The sequence below is a fragment of the Lactuca serriola genome, chromosome 6, assembly GCF_051521515.1.
Source record: "Lactuca serriola cultivar US96UC23 chromosome 6, Lser_US96UC23_V15, whole genome shotgun sequence".
Taxonomy (NCBI): Eukaryota; Viridiplantae; Streptophyta; class Magnoliopsida; order Asterales; family Asteraceae; genus Lactuca; species Lactuca serriola.
This window is the reverse complement of record NC_136413.1, coordinates 124,471,924-124,487,007: the sequence shown is the minus strand read 5'-3', so window position 1 is coordinate 124,487,007 and position 15,084 is coordinate 124,471,924. Positions and strand designations below refer to the sequence as shown.

Sequence of the window (15,084 nt, the reverse complement as noted above, 5' to 3'; positions counted from 1 at the left end):
ATACCTTTCTTTGGGAAGGAGTACCAAGATGTATTCAAGCACATAGACGAAGTAAATGACATTTCAAACTACTTTAATGTTCCAAATGTGCCAAACGAGTCCATGCTACTTAGGATGTTTTCGGTTACATTTACCAGTGATCTTAAGGTTTGGTTGAAATCAGTCACTCTTGGATCCATTAGTACATGCACAAATCTTTGTGACACATTTAATGAGCAATTTAGCCCACCATCTAAAATCTCAAAGCTCAACAGAAATATTGATAATTTTCAAAAAGAGGTTGGAGAGTCCTTATATGAAGCGTGGGAGAGATACAAGGGTTTTCTTAGATGTTGTCCTCAACATGATCTCAATGTCCAACAAGAAGTGTCCATTTTCTATGATGGGGTGAATATCACAAAAGGTTGTAGAACTCGTTACTCGGTACCTGTTCGGCCGACTACCGAGTAACGAGTACTCGAAAGTACTCAGGAGTACTCGGGGAGTACTCGCATTCGAATATTTGTGTAGAAATATTTTAGGGAAATTATATATGTCAAAATCATAAGATAAAATCATAAGTTGATTGAAATATATAACAAAATTGGATACATGTGAATACATAAAAAATAAAAAACACATAATGGTCTCACTTCGTGAATAATTACTGAAAATTTAAGATATATATGTAGTAAAAATCGCATGTGTGTGTTAAATAATAAATCATTAAGTATCTTATACATATTAATCACCGAGCTGACCGAATTTCACAACACTACTCAGTTTAGTAAGGGGCCGATCGGGGAGTACTCGGGATTATGTAACTCGCCTCGACAAGGTGGGGAGTAGCGAGTACTCGGAGGAGTAATCGGCCAACTAGGAGAGTTTTACAACACTGATATCACAACAAGAAATTTCTTGACTCTCATCTCATGGACCAATGACAATGAAGGAACCGACTACTATTAAAGATTTGATTGAAGAGTTTGCGTAGCATTAATGTGAGTATCATAACCCATGAAAGAATTTTACTAGAGGTAAAGGAGATGGTGGCAACGAGAACATGGTGGTGGTTTTGCCAAAGTTAGAAAATATGGATTGGCGGATGTCAAAGATGGATCATTTTATTCACGCAATAAGAGTTGGTTGTAACAATTGTGGAGGGCCACATTTGACTAAGGATTGTGATATAGATGAGCGTGGTAAACCGAAAAGCACAAGTTTGTCACTCGAGTGCTGATCGATATGACGAAGTTTGGAGGTGCCCCAAAAAGGAATGGTTGCCTTATGAAGAGTAAAGAAGCAAAATGATTAAAAATTTAGAAAAAGCCGTTGAGATTTTTACCAAAAAGAGCAACTACCACCTAAGAACAATATGGATTTTGAGTCGGTACTTCATAGGTTTATGGAATCCTCGAAAAAAAAGGCATGATGTTACTCATTCTAATGCGAATAATCATCAATCTTCCATCAAGAACATAGAGACTCAACTTGGGCAGTTAACAAAGCTTGTTAATGAGAGATTACCACCTCGAAATCAAGACCAAAAATCGCAATCTTATGTAATGGCAATTTACACTGAAGAAGAATCATCAATCTTCCATAAAGAACATTGAGAGTCAACTTGCGTACATCATGCATAATATCTTCATTGGATATTCAGATGGCACGGTCTAGAAGGCAATATAAGAGACGTGGTCGATCCGAGGCCCTGCATTGCGTATGCTGGGCGTACCCTCGTACGCCGGGGCGTACCGCCCCCCCTTCGGTTTGTGTGCCCCACTCTTCTAAAATCCATAACTTTCACATACGAGCTCCGTTTTTAATGTTTATTATATCCACGCGTAGGTGAGAACATACTCTACAACTTTCATTTAGACTTCATTGGCAAATTTTTACTTTATTTTTAATTATATATTTTTAATAGGCCGGTACAGGAAAAGTCTGTTAAAAATTCATAACATCTTCATCCGACGTCCGTTTTCGTCTATCTTTTTACCGTTGGACTACTATTGTCGAGATTTTCAATTTTCGTTTAGGTTGCGTCGGTTAAAAGTCGCTTAATCTCTATTTCGAGTTTTTAGCTGTCTACTACTATATCAGAAATTTAGAAAAATCATAACTTCCTCATACGAAGACAGATTTGGATGTTCTTTTGGTGTACGTTTATTGTTTAATGATATCTATGACTTTCATTTAGATACCTAAGGCTAAAAGTTATTTTATTGAAATTTCGTGTTTTACACTTAACAGTGTTTTACCGGTTTTGTTGCGGAATCTTCTATTGGTCATACCTTCTGCGTTATAACTCGGATTTTTGTATTCTTTAGATTTCTAAAAACCTTGTTATGATATCATTTACTTCATGCAACCCAATTGAGACTTTTGAACATTTATTTTTGATGCTATTTTTATTATATCAAAAGTAGATTACAATCCTTGACTTTTAGGTCATTACATAGATTTGAAGTATCAGGTTGTCACATCATCCTCCCGTTAGAGAGAATTTCATCCCAAAATTTATTCTAAGATAAGTATTTATGGACTAGGGAAAAGATGCCGGTATTTTTGTTTCATCTGATTTTCGCGCTCCCAGATGTATTCGGGTCCTCGCATTGCATTCCTGCGGTCCTTCACAATGGGTATGCGACTTTGTTTTGTTCTTTTAATTCCACTATCCATGATTTCTACTGGTTCTTTTATGATATGGAGATTCTCGTTGATTTCGACAGAGGCACGACCAGAACCGTAAGGTGTATTCAGGTCTTCTCACTCTAACTATCGGTTTGTGGATGGTATGCGGTACTCATGTCTAGTCTCGTCCCTAGAGATTTCTGTAGTGACTGCCGGAACTATGAGGTGAATATACTATCTTTGTTTGAGATAATGGATATTGGTAAACCATGCAGTCGCACAATCTCCCTGATGTATGTTCGAGCTAGTTTCTCCATCTTGTCAGTTTCCTTTATTGGTAGGAAGTGCGCGGATTTGGTTAGTCTGTCGACGATCACCCAGATGGTGTCAAGTCCACCCGCTGTTTTGGGTAACTTGGTTATGAAATCCATGGTTATCCGCTCCCACTTCCACTCGGGTATTTCAGGTTGTTGAAACAATTTCGAGGGATTTTGGTACTCTACCTTGACTTTGGCACAAGTTAGACACTTGCCTACATAGGTAGCAATTTCGGCTTTCATGTTCGGCCACTAATACAATTTCTTGAGGACCAAATACACCTTGTCTGAACCGAGATGCATGGAGTATCGAGTCATATGAGCCTTATTCATAACAACGTCTCTAAATCCACCAAGCTTTGGTGTGCAGATCCATATCATGAAGTAACATTCTTCGTAACCCTTGACTTCAAGATTCTTATTCATTCCTCTTAAGGCTTCTCCAGCCACGTTGTTAGTTTTCAAGGCTTCCATTTGAGTGTCCTTGATTTGCGTAGACAGGTGTGAATGGATCATTACGGTTAAGGATTTTACTCAGCGGCCCGAGTATTCCTTTTGACTGAGAGCATCAGCTACTACATTACCTTTTCCCGGATGATAACAAATTTCGAATTCGCAGTCGCTCAGTATTTCAACCAATCGTCTCTGTCTCATGTTGAGCTCTGTTTGGTTGAGAATGTGTTGAAGGCTCTTATGATCGGTAAAGATTGTGCATTTCGTGCCGTAGAGATAGTGTCTCCAAATCTATAGAAAAAAACGACTGCTCCTAGTTCGAGGTCGTGGGTAGTGTAGTTGACCGTGTGCGTCTTGAGTTGTCTCGAGGCGTATGTGATGACATTTCCTCGTTGCATTAGAATACATCCAAGACCTTGGTTTGATGCGTCGCAGTAGACCACAAAGTCTTTCGTTCCTTCTGGAAAAGATGTTGTGTCAAAATTGCATACTAGGCTTAGAATTTACACCGACAGATTTTTTTTAATGGTATAAAAGAATAAATAAAATAAGAATAAAAACAAAAGAGTTCGTAAAACAAGAAAATAGTTTAAACAGTGAAATATGTGCAGGTTTTTTAGAAAGGTGATAAAGACTCGTTCCATCAAATCTTTGGAATTGAGTGGTCGTTAATGCACTTCCATTTTCCGATATATCTACCACTTGAAATTTCAGCTATAAAAGAGAAAAAAACATGATTAAAAATATCACAAAAGAACAACACAATTCATAGTAAACAAAGAGAGAGAATGCCTTTAATCATTGAGATTCTACAGATTGATTCGAAGCTTCATGTTCACCAAGAACAAAAGAAGAATATGAACCATTCTTTGTAACCAACGTGTTAGAGGGATCCAATATTTTTAGCCTTTGAGTTATGAGAGTCACCAAGACAAAACTCAAAGGTTCCTACATTGAGATCCTTGAGGGAAGAGAAGGTGGGTTCACTATCTTGTTGAAGGCACCTTTGGATCCTTGAGGTGATGGAGTTGTAGTAACATCGTCTCTAGAAGTTAGGCATGACATATCATTTAACTTCATCTCATCCCATTGAAACAAAAATAAGATGTTCAAGACACAAGAGATATGTGTCCAGAAGAACACTTGGGGGCATAATTATCACCCATCTGATCTCATCAATATGAAGCAAAATGTCAATTAGCGTATGCATTAGCGTCATTAAGATGGCATTGTTGAAGAAAAGATGTAGAGTTAGTGTTAACTAGCTCTTACAAGGAGGGTGATGCATTCAAGAAGTTTCACGCTGATCTTAATCAGTTAAAATCAATGTTGAGAGGAAAATGGAAGGTCCTGACATATACATAGGAAAGAGAAGAACGAACATTGGCAATGTTAGTAGCAAAATGTGCACGTGTAATGTATACATCTTTGGTAAAGAATAAAATAAATTTTTAATTCAACCAAACCAAAAAATAAATTAAATGTGTAGCAACTTATGTTAAAAAATTTAAGAGTAGCAAATTTAGAAGAAAAAATAAAGTATCAATGTCTAAACCAATAATCATCAAACCTATAAATGTCGTTGACGTTTAGTGAAGTAAGTAAGACTTTGTTTCTAGAATAAAACACTTTTCCCTCATGACGGTTGAAAAGAACTTTGTAAGCATCATCACAAAGTTGGTTGATGGAGACGAAGTTGACTTTCAGACCCTCTACATAAAACATGTCCTTCGGCTTAATTGTTCTGCTTTCAAAAGTTCCAACATCCATTACCGGTCTTCCACAATTGTCACCAAAGGAAACCATTCGACCATCTTTCTCTGCAAAAATTTGTAAAGAGGGACTTGTAGCTGGTCAAATGCCTAGAGTTTCCACAGTCTAGGTACCAAGTTTGTCCTAGATTTTTATTTGAACTAGTGTCCGCGTGAGAACTATCAACATTACATATGCCATTAGGCGAATAATTCATAAAAGCCATAAGACCCTTGACATTCAGCTGCCCATCTTTATAAGTCTACACTTCTTTTACCCATTCTTCAAGATCCTCTTGTTTTTCAATGAAAACTTTAGGCCGAGATATGTTTTCCTTCTTTATGTGAGCTACAAGCTTTTTATATAAGATTCATGTAACATCCCAATTTTCCAGAACAGATTTTTCATTTTTAATATAACATTTTAGAAAAACATTCATAAGAAAAAATCATCAAGTCATATCATTTCATAAAACCATAATCGCATGTCTCAAAATAATATCGTAAAACTTGTAATAATATCAGAGTACAATCCCAAGAATCTCATAATGCAGAAATCCTATGTGTGTGATGTGTTGCTACCTTGCCAACTTCTTCCCCTTCGATGAAGAGGTACCTGAAAACAAAACGGAACACTGTAAGCACGAAGCTTATTGAGATCCCCCATTATACGACATACCATACATAACACATACTTCCAGACAAATCTGGGTGCCCGACCTACCCTGCTGAGCATACCAGGGTGCTCAACCTACCCCTGCTAGGCATACCGGGTGCCTAACCTACCCCTGTCAGACATATCAGGGTGTCCGACCTACCCTCCAGTTTATCTCAACCGGTTATGGGGACTATTTCACCCCTACTACTACCACATAAAAACATAACATAATCATAATATCAGGCATACCGGGGTGCCCGGCCTACCCCTTGGCACTATCGATCGGATATGGGGACTATTCCTGCTACTATCACATAACATCATATCAGGCTAGCGATAACATGCCCTCTCTGCTGCCTCGAAGCAGAGGCGATAACATGCCCTCTCTGCATCAGCATCGTGCCCAAACCTGAAATGCATGCATCACAATATAATATAAAATCCTCCATGCCCTCTGGCAGGGCTAGGATCGGCACCTCGCACAACCTCTGTCTCATTGTCTTAAATGCCACCTGCTGCTCATGCCCCCAGCGGAACACCACGACTTTCTTCATCAATCGAGTCAAGGGTACGACTATCTTGGAGAAGTCTTGAATAAATCTCTGTAATAGCCTGTCAATCCCAGGAAACTCCGAATCTCAGATGGAGACTTCGGAACCTCCCATCTCATCACAGCCTCCCCTTTGACTAAGACGACCAAAATATCGCTCTGGTTGACAAGGTTCCCTAGAAACTGCACCTCGCATAACATAAACTCACACTTGGAGAACTTGGCATACAAGCTCTCCCTCCTCAAGGTATCCAAAACCTCTTGCAAGTGCTCCTCATGCTGCTCCTACGTTTGGGAGTAAACCAAGATATCATCAATGAGAACTATCACAGACCGATCCAACATTGTTCTGCATACGCGGTTGATGAGGTCCATGAACACGGCAGGAGCATTGGTGAGCCCGAAGGGCATCATAACGAACTCGTAGTGGCCATAGCGAGTACGGAAAGTAGTCTTCTGCACATCCTCGTCTCTAAACCTCATCTAATGGTAGCCTGAAGTTAAATCTATCTTGGAAAACTAAGATTCCCTCTGTAGCATGTTGAACAGATCATCAATACTCGGGAGTGGGTAACGGTTCTTCACCGTTACCTTGTTTAGCTCCTGGTAATCTATACACATCCGATGCGACCCGTCCTTCTTCTTCATGAACAGGATCGGGGCTCCCTAGGGTGAACTTCTTGGACTAATGAATCCATTGTCTAATAGTTATTGCAGCTGTGTAGACAACTCCTACATCTTAGCAGGAGCCAAATGATATAGTTCCTTGGCTATCGGAGCCACACCAAGTCCATCCTGAACTCTACCTGTCTCTCCGGAGGTATCCTAGGCAGCGCCTCTGGGACTACGTCCGAGTACTCTCGCACCACTGGTGCAACACTCAAATTCACCTTACCCTCCTCTCGGGAATCCATAACGTAAGCGACATAACCTGTGCAACCCTACTGAAGGTAGCACCTAGCCCTCGCTGCTGAGCACAGAGTTGGTCCATATTGTGGCCTTTTACCCTGAATCACCAGCTCTCCCCCGCTTGGGGTCCTAACCTATACCAACTGTTGCGCACAGTCGATCACTGCCCCATAAGGGTTCAACTAGTCCATGAATATGATAACCTTGTTCCCATGCAACAGAATGGGAACCAAGTCTACTAGGTAGCGCTCCTAATATAGTCTTAAAACACAATCTTTGAAAACCTCTAATGCCCGTACTGATCAGTCGTCATCAATCTCGACCTCTAAAGGGAAATTCAACATGCTCGAAGACTCAGGAAACCTCTTGCTAAGTGCAAGAGAGACAAATGATTGGGTAGCCCCCGAATCGAACAACACCTGGACTGGGATATCGTTCGCATGGAACGAGCCTAAACAACACATAACATATACATAAACAACATAAATGACATATAATAAGAGCTAGGGAGAAGAAAACATACCCGTCACCACATCAGGTGCAGCGCGTGCCTCCTCAGTGTTCACTTGGAAGGCTCGGGTCCTCACCACCGAAGTATCTCTGTTGCCTTGTTGGCGATTTGTAAGCCGCAGGGTCACTGGAGCTGGCGTCGCCACTAGCGCTGCTGATACTAGTCTCGGGCAATTGGCCTTTTTATGGCCCTTCTGATTGCAATAAAAGCAAATCAGGTATGATGTCTAGAATGTGGGGGTAGCGGCAGTACAATCCTTGCCAAAGTGCCTAGTCTTGCCACATTTATAGCAGCCCGATGACCCTAGTCTACAAACCACCTCATGTGGCTTGCCGCATTTCTCACAGCGGACCTGGCCCTGATGGCCCTTTTACCTAGATTCGGATCCCATGGGTTTCCTCCCCAAAACCCCAGTAACATATCCGTCCCCCGCCTTCCTCTTCCTGAGGTGATCTACATCAATCTCCCTCTCCCTCGCCCTCGCAATCATGTTATCCAATGTCGGACACGTCGAGTAGCTGACATGTTTCCGAATTTCATCTCTCAACATGTCTAGCGGGTCTATCCATCTCCTTATCCCATGCATACTGAGGAACCAATAAGGCCCTCTCCCCAAACATGTCGGTAATCTCTGCCACTGTCTCTGTAGTCTGTCTCATGTCAAGAAACTCTTTGGCCAGCTGTTGATGTTCCAGCCGGTGCAAACTCAGCCCAAACTTGGTCACAAAGTCAGACCAGGTCATAGCCTCTACGGCTGAGGCTCCCAAAGAATCACCAACAGACTCCCACCAATCTCTAGCTCTATCCTTCAAACAACCTACAACATACCGAACCTTTGGCCCCTCAGGGCAGAAGCTCATCAACTGAACATACTCCATATCTGTGATCCACCTTCTGATATCAATGGCGTCCTTCATCCCTTGGAAGTCTGGCGCACCGCATCCCCTAAAGTCCTTGAAGGAGAGTGTGCATGTCCCTACCTGGCCAGATGCCATATCACTCCTGAATGCCCTAAGCTGATCCTCCATCAGCTCGATAATCCCTTCCTAGATCGACCCAAAAATCATCGGCGTCGACTCAAGGATGCCTCTCGTGATCTTAAACGCGATGAAATCGCGTAGTCCCTCATCAACTGGCTCGGAACCTGAACCAGAACCTGATCCTAACCCTGAACCCGATCCTCCTGCTATGTGATGCGTAATCACCACCATTCTGAAATGAAATACATAAGTGTCAGCCTCATACATAATCTCAAGAGGTCTCACACACTCTACAAGTTCCCCGATTCGATCTCGGCCCTCCTTGATTCGAGTACGGATCCTATGCTTTCAGTAGTATGGGCCAACACTACCTTTAACATCTATCAGTACTTTCCTCAAGGATTGATTTGACTTCACAAAGTTCTTTCTACTACTGTTGTACTCTGTGCTAATCTCATTCTAGGCTTACCCTAGGGTAACTCTTCCAACCCACTCTCTGCCATCAGCTGCATAAGAAGTACATGTCATATCTCCCTAACTAGCACGCGAATTCATTATATATTACTAAGACTAGATAATTCTTCGAGTGAGAGGTCTCTCCCTACAATGATTAGACTCAAGTGAGAGTTGCGAAATAGGGCTAAACCTAACCTTCTAAAATTTTTTAGTCCTCGTAACTTAGCGTATTTGTTTACTAGTTAATTAGATATAATTAGAACTCCAAGTAGCACAAAGAAAGCAACATTCGGGCATTGAGTAACGCAAACCAAGCGTATCCTATCCAGACTATCATATCGTTGACTACTCGGTACTATTATGCAGCTCAATAAGCACAAACAAAAGGCATACAAAGCATCTTCCTAGATCCTTATCCCCTATTCTAGCATGCAATTCTCATACACATATATTAGGCTTAAAAGGCATCCTTCTTAGATCGTTAGTCCTAATCTAGCATGCAGTTCTCATAATCATATCATATCATAACATAAGATGTATGGCTATCTTTGGGAAAACTTACTTGAGCTCGACTGGTTGCACGCATCACACACTTTGTTCTTTCTTAAAACTCTTTACCTTAACTTTTGGAAAACTATTTTCTTGTGACAATCTTTCAAACCCTCGATTTGAGTCCAGAAACTCCCGAAAGTGTGTCCAAATCCCTCAAACCAAGGCTCTGATACCAACTTGTAACATCCCAATTTTCCAGACCAAAAATTTCTTTTTTGATATAAAGTTTTTGAAAAACATTTATAAGAAAAGATCATCAAGTCATATCATTCATAAAACTAGAATCACATGTCTCAAAACCATATCATAAAACTAGTAATAATGTCAGAGTACAATCCCAAGAATCTCATAATGCGGAAATCCTATATGTGTGATGCGTTGCCACCGTGCCAGCTCCTTACCCTTCGATGAAGAGGTACTTGAAAACAAAACTAAAAACTATACACACGAAACTTAATGAGTTCCCCCATTATACCACATACTATACATAACACATACTTCCAAGCATATCTGGGTGCCCGACCTACCCTACTGAGCATACCGGGGTGCTCAACCGACCCCTGCTAGGCATACCGGGGTGCCTAACCTACCCCCTTTCAGACATACCGGGGTGTCCAACCTACCCCTTAGGTTTATGTTAACCAGTTACGGGTACTATTTCACCCCCACTAGTACCACATAAAAACATAACATAATCATATTGTCAGGCATACCGGGGTGCCTGACACACCCTTTGGCCCTATCGACCGGATGTCGGGACTATTCCCCCTACTATCACATAACATCATATCAGGCTAGAAACTAATCTTTGTTGGATAAGGTGTCTAAGTCCATAACTATTTCGGGCTTGTACTTGACCCAACCCGGCATGGTCCATTTGGGTTGCATGGCACCATGCAATTGGATAGACTAAATGAGAGAAATAACACTTGGAGATTATTAATATATTGTAAGTTCTAATATATTAATAATATTATTTAATTAGTTGATCAAAGAATTAATTTGGAATTAATTAAGTGATCAAAGGATAACTAATTAAATATATGGGTTGATTATGTAAATCATTCATATCTTGTATAGTGGGCTAAAAGGCTCCATGGATTATCAAGTTGGGTTCTACCCATAGGATGCTCCATGGATGCTCCATGGGAGTTACAAACCCATGGGTCATGGAAATGAAGATTCATGACACATTAGGGTTTACATGGTGTAACCCTAGATGTGCCAACACTATATAAGAGTCCCATTCTCCACAAAATTGGCTACACAAGTTGAACACTAAGAAACTAGAGGGCTTGGCCGATTTTGAAGTGTGTGTTATCTCAAGAGTCCTTCCAAGAGCATTTGGTGTTGTGTGAAGCATTTGAGGCATCACACTTGGGGTGTTAGGCTCATAAGGTTTCAAGGAACACAATCAACAACAAGGTAAGTTATTCTATCTATGATTCAAGTTAAAATTGTTCCCCATGTATGCTAGATAGGAATATAACCTTGGAATTCAACTTTGCATGATAATTAGACAAACATAGATCCAAGGTTATTAGGGTTGCATGTACACTTAGGAAGTGTTAGAATGCTCAAAACCCATCAGTGGTATCAGAGCCTAGGCTTGTTTGTTTGTTATTTGTGCTTAAAAGTTGAAGAAATTCGAAAATTCTGCTGTCTGACTGATGGACTCGGCGAGTCCATGGGGAGGACTCGTCGAGTTCATGTGTATCTTCAACCTACTTGGCGAGTAGGTTTATGCACTCGGCGAGTAGGGTCGACAGAGTGCAGAATTTCGACTTGAGTTGCTGGAAATGGATTAGAATCATTACCCTAAAATGTTTTGGTACTTGAAAACTTGTTTTAGAAGGTGTAATGTCTTTTCTAACTCATTTACAACAACTAGTTATCAAAATTACAAAGATTAAATGTGATTTTGATTCTTGAAAGTGTTCATATTCATATTCTTGTTCTTATGATGTTTAGATGATCATAGGAATTATTTGTAACCTATGTGGTAGATTAATTCATGATCATAATGTGTTTTAATGGAGTCCATAACTTGTCCTCAAGTTATGGAAAAACCAAAAGTCTCTTGGATTAAAAACCATTAAAAGAACACAAGAGTTAGGAAAAATGAAAAGTCCTCATTTTATTACTCTATTAAACTCATAAGTTACAAGAAATGAAAAGTTTTGAAAGTTTACAAAACTTGCCCTCAAGTTTTGGAACAAGTAAAGTTAAGTTAAAACTTTAGTTCCAACCCCTAGAATTTTAAAAGTTAAAATTCAACCCTTATACTTATATTATTATGATTTAATAATTATATATATATATATATATATATATATATATATATATATATATATATATATATATATGTGTGTATGTATAAGAACAAAGTCGTCTTACCGCTAGTACGCCTCATTCACGAAGCCGGTCTATAAGGTGGGTATAAGGTTGTTGCCTATAAATTGGTGACTTAATGGGTGTCCACTCTCACCCACCGCTTGCTTGATCGATGGAGGGTCGTTAGCCGAACGGGTAAGACAGGGACTTATTAATTCTCATTCAAAGTATGATGAATATTATAAAGTAACTAAATGTTTTATTAAATTCCCAATCTTAGTTACTTTAGGAAAAATGTGAATAAGGTGCTATTCCATGAAATTACACTTTACACTTTGATTAAGTCGTTGGTGGAGCGTGTGTGGTTAACCGGCACACTAACTTGGACTTAACAAGGTAGGTAAAGGGTGACTTAGGGTTTATTATAGTATCGATGGAGTGTGTGTGGTTAACCGGCACATCGATTGAGTGATAAACTTTAAGGGTACCAAGTGATTTGCATGGTTACTTCACACCTCGTTTTGTGATCCTCGGTATCCCAGTCACAAAACTTGGAGGGCACACTTGAGATTGAAACATTCCTTTGAAAAGTTCATTGAATCTCAAAGAATCTAGGAATTTCTAAGAACCATTCAAAAACCTAATACTAAAATATTGCGGTTTTCGTGGTGGAAATTGGTGAATCGTCATTCACCTACCTTTCAAATATGATATAGCTTAGATTACGGCATACCTCTTCTAAGTTATATTATATTGTGATTGGATCCTAGCCTTAATATTACATTTGGGTGTTTTATTAAGGACTCTCTTATATCTAAACTAATCTTGTCCTCTTTCCTTTAGATGTCTTTCAACAATGCTTCTGGCTCTAATCCTAATGGCTCCTTTACCCTTATGAACTTGTGTGGGAAAGTCACCTTTGATGGATCCAACTTCAATGAGTGGATCAGAAACATCAGGATGATTACCCGCTACGAGGACAAAGAATATGTCCTTGACAAGGAGCTTAAGGAGATTGATGAGTCCACTGCAACTCCTCAGGAGATCGCTGAATTTCGGGCACATGAAAGGGATGCTACAAAAGTGGCTTGCATCATGACGGCCACGATGACAGCGGAACTCCAAAAGTCTTATGAGGATTTCTACCCTTATGACATGCACCAAGATTTGATGGAAAGATACCATCAAAGTGCAAGACAAGAGAGGTATGAAATCATCTGCTCCATGATAACAACCATGATGAAGGACGGGGAATCCGTCACGAGCCACATGCAGAAAATGCAAAGGTATGTGGATCGTTTGCTGAAGCTTAATGTGAACTTCCCGGAGGATCTTGCAATAGATATTATTTTGCATTCCTTACCATCGTGCTATGATCAATTCCGCATGACATATCACATGAACAAGGAAGAAGTCACCCTCAGCAAACTTCAGGGACTTCTCAAGACCGCAGAATCAGGTCTTAAGGGGAAGTCGGTTGCTATCACTCCTACTTAAAACTCTACTCCGGTTTTGGCAATTGGAAGAATCGATGGAGGAAGAGAAAGAGATCTTCGAAGGGTACCAAGGCTCGGACCCTTGATGGCTCTTCTTCAAGTGGAACCAAGAAAGGTTTCATTACTCCTTCCTCTGACCCAAAAGAGGCTGAATGCTTCTATTGCCATGAAAAAGCTCATTGGAAGCGGAACTGCCCAAAATACCAGCAAGATGTGAAGGATGGGAAAGTTAAACCCAACCATGCAGGTATTTACACTATCATTTCTAATAACTCACCCCATTCTAATTCTTGGGTCCTTGATACCGGGTGTGGTATTCACATTTGTTGTGACTTGCAGGGACTAAGAAGAAGTGAGGATGTGGAGCAAGGAAGGATCAACTTGATCATGGGGAATAGGAAAGCTATACCTGTTACCAAGATTGGAGTTTATACTTTATCGCTAAGTAGTGGGTTTAGTTTAGATCTGAATAAGTGTTGTTATTCGCCAGGAATGGCAAGAAATATTATTTCCTTCCATGCTTTGTACAAACAAGGGTTTACCTTTTCATTTAATAATGAAGTTGGTTCTATTGATGCTTTCTTTAATAATGTTCTTTATTTTAAAGCATTACCTTGTGATGGTGTGTATGAAGCTGTATCTGTTGTTGATAACTTAGGAAATAATGTTTTGTGTATTGATTCTACTAATAATAACTTGGATAAAGCATCATTATGGCATTGTCGTCTTGGACATATAAGCAAGAAGCGCATAGGCCAACTCCAAAAGGATGGAGTCTTGGAGTCATTTGACCTAAAGTCAGATGATAGTTGCGAATCATGCTTACTTGGAAAAATGACAAAGTCACCCTTCACAGGTTCGTGTGAGAGGGGTGAAGGTTTGTTGGACCTTATACACACGGATGTGTGTGGACCATTCAAACATGCCACAAGGGATGCTAATCGTTATTATTTGACTTTTACTGATGATTATAGTAGATATGGATATGTCTACTTGATCAAGCATAAGTCAGAGACTTTCGAGAGGTTTAAGGAATTTAAACAGGAAGTCGAGAATCAATTGGGCAGGAACATTAAGATGCTTCGATCCGATCGTGGTGGTGAGTATCTTAGTTCAGAGTTCCTCGACTATCTAAGGGAATATGGGATAGTCTCACAATTGACACCTCCCAGGACACCACAGTTGAATGGTGTGGCTGAGAGGCGTAATCGAACCTTGCTAGATATGGTTCGTTCCATGATGAGTCGAGCTACGCTACCAATCTCATTCTGGGGGTATGCCTTGGAGACTGCCGCCCATATTCTTAATCTAGTCCCTACAAAGAAAGTTGCCAAAACTCCTCACGAGATGTGGACTGGTAAAGTACCTAAACTAGACCACATCAAGATTTGGGGTTGCGAGGCTTTCGTGAGACGCGAGACTCATGATAAGTTCGAACCTCGAAGCGAGAGGTGTATTTTCATCGGTTACCCACATCGATCCTTTGGTTACCTCTTCTACAGAC

The 15,084-nt window shown here is 40.3% G+C and overlaps 1 non-coding gene across 1 annotated transcript; it reads right to left on the bottom strand.

Annotated features, from left to right (window-relative positions):
- Window positions 1-243: 243 nt before the first annotated feature.
- On the bottom strand, window positions 244-350 carry LOC145060755 (small nucleolar RNA R71). Its single transcript, XR_013686939.1, has one exon. It is a non-coding gene; the product is annotated as a small nucleolar RNA R71 (small nucleolar RNA).
- Window positions 351-15,084: the final 14,734 nt, after the last annotated feature.